The following is a 5,471-nucleotide window of genomic DNA, read 5'->3' as shown; positions in this document are numbered from 1 at the left end:
TGATTGATTCTCTGGTACCAGAAGAAGGAGGAGGATTCGCCCGCAGGGGTCTCGGATCTGAACGCATGCAGGGAGACTGGAAACAGACTGTTGTTTATACGACATGTTGATAAGCCACACGTGTTAAATCAAAGAAGAATGCACAGGTAAAAGAGTGAAACTCACAAAACCCGACAAGAAAATGTCCAGCTCATATTTCACTTAAAATCAAAGGAAAGACGAAATTGTATTATTGTATAAAATATTATTAAAAATTGAATTAAGTTTTTAATGTGCTTATTAAATAATTGCATATATATATATATATATATATATATATATATAAATGCAATTATTTATATTATTTATTATTATTATTTATATATGCATATGCACACACATATATGCAGTTGTTTAATAAATACATTAAATAATATGGTATATATATATATATATATGCGCATGTGCACAAATATATATGCAATTGTTTAATAAATACATTAAATAATAAGTTACATATATATATATATATATATATATATGTATATGTGTGTGTGTGTGTAATAATTATTAATTATTAATAAATGCAATGGCTTAATGCAAAAAAGTTACTAAAAGGTCTCTATTTTCTTAATTAATTTGCAATTAATTTGATTTTGGGTGAAATATGACCCAGACATTTCTTAGTGATATTTACCTAATAACACACACATATACATATACATATGTGTGTGTGTGTGTGTATAAAACAAATAGTCTAGTTATGAACTCCAAAACCTTGATTTAACTTCATCGAAATTTCATTCATAGAGGTGGGACAGAAGGAGAACACAATATTGTCAAAGCAAATAAATAAATAAATACATAGATTAAAAAAAAAAAATAACACAGTTATCAAACTGAATTGTTCCCCTTCCGTTCCCCCATTGGACGAATCCACATTCCTCCTGCCTCTCCCTGACCGTGACGTACGAGTCGTCCTGTCTCTGAACAGTTAGATTAATAGCCATGCATAAAAGAATCACCAGCGGTTCCCTAACGACAGAAGAGCTGGTTTTCATTACCTTTTTTTTTTTTTTTTTTGTCTTTTAAATATCAGGATCACTTGAACACGCACAACAAACACTAATTCAACTGAAATGCATTTTCCTATGGACAGAAACATGGGTCAATAAATTAAATAAGATAGAGAAAAAGAAATGGAACATTAAAATGAAACAAAAGTATACAGCAATCTGCCCCATGATATTACTTTGGTCTCTAAAGCTCATTTTGGTGTTTCTCATAATTCAAAAGAACTAACTACTACACAAGCTTTGGATAATTTCAAGCAATCTTGACTCCCGTGGTCAAAGTTTTCATATGGTGACGCCAGAAGGTTTTGTAGTTGATCTGACGCCACTTAAATGTTAAGTTCGCATTGAGCTCAACTTAAAGATGGCTGATTTTGAGGGAGCATGCCAAAAATGATCAGGGAAATTACTCAACTCAACAAGACGGTACAGAACAGTAAAAAGCTTCAAGTCACAATATTTCCAAAACTATTATTTAGCAGTATTATCTTCTACTATCATCGTTATTGTTTCATCAGATTACCTTTACATTACAAGTGTTTGAGGTATATTAGAATTCTCATTGTCGACACGTGCCTGCCAGCGTGAAATGACATGATTGGTTGGATCGCCGACTGGCAATTTGATTGGTCAAATGTCTGTGAAAATGGCCGATGGAGGCATATGATTGGACGACCACTGACAGTGCAGGTATACCTCAGTTTTACACAATTATCACAAGCACACACTTCCAGAATACTGTAAATTACACAAAAATAGCTCTGTCGGAAGTGTGTGTGTGATTCCAGAGGCGTCGGCACACAGTAATATCACATGTGTTAAGCATCACTAACTGCTCGTCTGTGACTCCCGCACACTTCATTGAGAAATAAATACACATAAATAAATGCAGCAAATAGAAAAACAACTACTTTCATTAAAAAAAACCCCAAAAAAAACAAAGTGCTTCTTTGTCTGTATGGAAACAGAGTCCATTGTTTTTAGGCAAAATATGCAGCTATGTAAATATATATGTTTTAAAAAGTGTGTGTGTGTGCGCACGCGTGTGTGTGTGTTTGCGAGTGTGTCCAGAGCAATTCCACCCGTGGTTGAAGGAAAAAGGCACTCAACTTGTCCTGCATAGTTGCCACTTCCTTCACCGTGGCATAATGCAGTCTGACTACTCTGTGTGTGTGTGTGTGTGTGTGTGTGTGTGTAGCTTAGTTTGGGGACAAAATTGTGAGTTTAAGTTGAAATTACAGGAACAGTTCACCAGAAAACTGAAAATTTGATGAAAATGTTCTCACCCTCAAGCTTTCCAAGAATAGGATGAGTTTGTTTCTTCATCAGGTTTGTAGAAATGTGTCTCTGCATCAGTGTCTCAGCAATGGATGCTCTGCAGTGAATGGGTGCCGTCAGAATGAGAGTCCAAACAGCTGATAAAAACATCACAATAATCCACAGCACTCCAGTCCATCAGTTAACATCTGGAGAAGACAAGTTTTTAACTTCAAACCGTTGCTTTCAGCTAAATGAGTCCATAATAATCCATAAAAATGCTTCCTCCAGTGAAAAAGTCCATCTCCTGTTATCCACATATGTTTAGAGCTGTTTTGGCTTGTAAACAGTGCTTGATCTGCAGATTTCTCTCCTGATTCAGACCAAAACACTTTTTCACTGGAAGAAGCGCTATTATGGATTATGGACTCGCATTTGAGTTAAAAACGTCTTAATGATGGATTTGTTTTTATCAGCTGTTTGGACTCTCATTCTGACGGCACCCATTCACTGCAGAGCATCCATTGCTGAGACACTGATGCAGCGACACATTTCTACAAACCTGATGAAGACACAAACTCATCCTAATCTCGGATGGCCTGAGGGTGAGCACATTTTCAGCACATTTTCATTTTTGGGTGAACTATTCCTGTATGTCCCCATTTAGACAGCTACGCAAATGTGTTTGTGTGTTTGAGAGGGAAATGCATCGCTACACTAAATCACATTGGTGTACGTGTGTGTTTGTGAGGAACAGGCGGGTGATGATGATGATGATGATGATGATGGTGGTGGTTAAACTGGCAGGCTGAAGAAGAATCTTTGGTATCAGTGGCTGTATCACACACACCACTGTGTTTCTGTGAGGTAGCCACATTGATTCTCACTACAAACGAGGTGTGTGTTCGCTTTTTTCACATTTTTGCTTCACATCAGAGTTTGCAATGACACTGTTTAAGAAAAACTCGCTCTTCGCCTGGTCACAGCTCAATGCTGTCTTTGAAAATGCTACAGACATTTGCTGTCTTACCTGTCTGGACAGCGAGACAGGAATTAAGCAAAGATGACCGTCACCTGGCAAATGCGTCAAGAAGGGCCTTTTTCTCCAGCAGAAACCTTTGGATTGATAGACAAAGAGACAATATCCATCTCTACAGCTGCGAGAGTTCAGAGTTCAGGAGTCCGTTTCTCCACAATTGTTCGTTATACACAACAATCCCTTTTTTTCTTAGTTTCTCGTCGTCACAAGGTGCTTCTTTACACTTAGTTTATGCACAACAGAGCACAAAGAGTCCAGACGTTTAATACAAACTTTGTGTCTATGTAACTATTTTTACCCGCATCGTTATTATAGAGGAACAGAGAGAGAGAGAGAGAGGGAAGGAAAACAAGGAGGAAAGATAGAGCATAATATTTACAGTTTCATTTTCAGTACGTTTTGGTAAATGGAGCGATTTGGTTTCCAAAACAACGGATGAGTGTTTCTCAGCCCCTGTGGGAAGGGTTTCGCATGATTTGTCGGATTCTCCCGCACAGACTCATGGGAAAGGAAGGGAGTCTTTGGGGTGTCATAAACATCCTTTATAATTATCATTAAGGCATCTGTCGTTGGCACTCAATTATCATACAGTGACATTTTACCTTTAGGTTTGGCCACTAGAAGCTGCGGGTCTCCACAAACAGGAGAAAAATAATCGAACAGCTTTTACTCTGCGTTTGGTTACTGATTGTTTCATCTTTGGTAACGGAAAATACCATTGGATATAAGACATAAATGTATGAAAAAAGCGCATGGATGAGAAAAAAGTCCTGACATCTGACAACCTGCGCAGGACAGATTTATGCTGCCTTCAACTCGTTCTGGGACGTTCCTACTCGAGAGTTTGGAAATTGCATTGAAAATAATGGGAAAATGATAAATACTCTCATTCTAAATTGACTTGATGCAGGGTTATTAATGGTAACTAAAACTAAAAACTATATATACATAAAAAAAAAAAAAAAAAATTCAGTGCTTGAATTAAATATTAAAGCTTACTTTATTTCAGCTAGTTGCCAAGGCAACATTTCTCCTTTTTTTATTTAGTTTAACTTGAAGTATTACAATAACTAAAACTGAATTAAAAATGAATCAAATCTGTATAGACATATTTAACATAAAAATAATAAAATTGCTAAAAATTGCTAAAACTTTAAAATTAAAATTAAAAATATAAAAACTAAAAGATAAAAATAAAAGATAACGGTATAATTATATATATATATATATATATATATATATATATATATATATATATAATTATACTAAAATAACTAAAGCTAAAACTAATGTAAAATTAATAAAAACAACATAGACATTAAAAACAAAAATGATGCATCAAAATTACAAAAACCTTAACTAAAATTGTAAAGAAAGCAGGAAATATAAAAATAAAAACATTCAAAATATAAATAAAATTATATTAATGATACTAAAACAAACTGAAATAAAATTAATAAACGCTATATACACATAAAAAAAGTTTTAAATATAATAAAAATGAAAAAACCACAACAAAAATTTTAGTTTAAAAAAAAATAATTAAAAAACATAATAGTAAATGAGTAATGCTAAAACAGCACGGAGTTGAAGGCAGCATGTCCTGCAGCAAACGAAGCGTGAGTTTGTAGGGTTTTCCAGGAGGTGGCGCCGTTGCTCTGTGCAGGTGAAGCTCTCTGTAAGACCCCTACGGTAAAATGATTCTTTAGGGGCGAATACAGAGGACTGATTGATTCTTTGCATCCCTTTATCATTGTGCTGAAGCAAGAACAAGGCGCCACGCTGGCAGTGAAAGTACAGACTGAGACGGCGAGACACCTGAAAATATCTGACGTGATTTGAGAAGCTACCGCGATATGAATATCTAGATATATCCTGATGTGTCAAGGACAGGTCAAAGGTCAAGGAGTCGAGAACCAAGGGTTGTGTGCTAAAATACGTATTGCCTTCTTTTCCTTCTTTCTGCTGCTCTATGAGAGAGAGAAAATTCTGCTCGGCTAATCCAGAGACTGAGATGAGAGATGTTTTAGCTCAAATATCAAGCACAGGTGGGGGGATGGCCAAAATATCCATGATGAGAAAGAAATACACGGAGTAATGAATTAAAAGAATACGTTTGATTT

Source organism: Onychostoma macrolepis, chromosome 02 (assembly GCF_012432095.1).
Source record: "Onychostoma macrolepis isolate SWU-2019 chromosome 02, ASM1243209v1, whole genome shotgun sequence".
Lineage (NCBI taxonomy): Eukaryota > Metazoa > Chordata > Actinopteri > Cypriniformes > Cyprinidae > Onychostoma > Onychostoma macrolepis.
Note: the sequence above shows the minus strand (reverse complement) of the source record.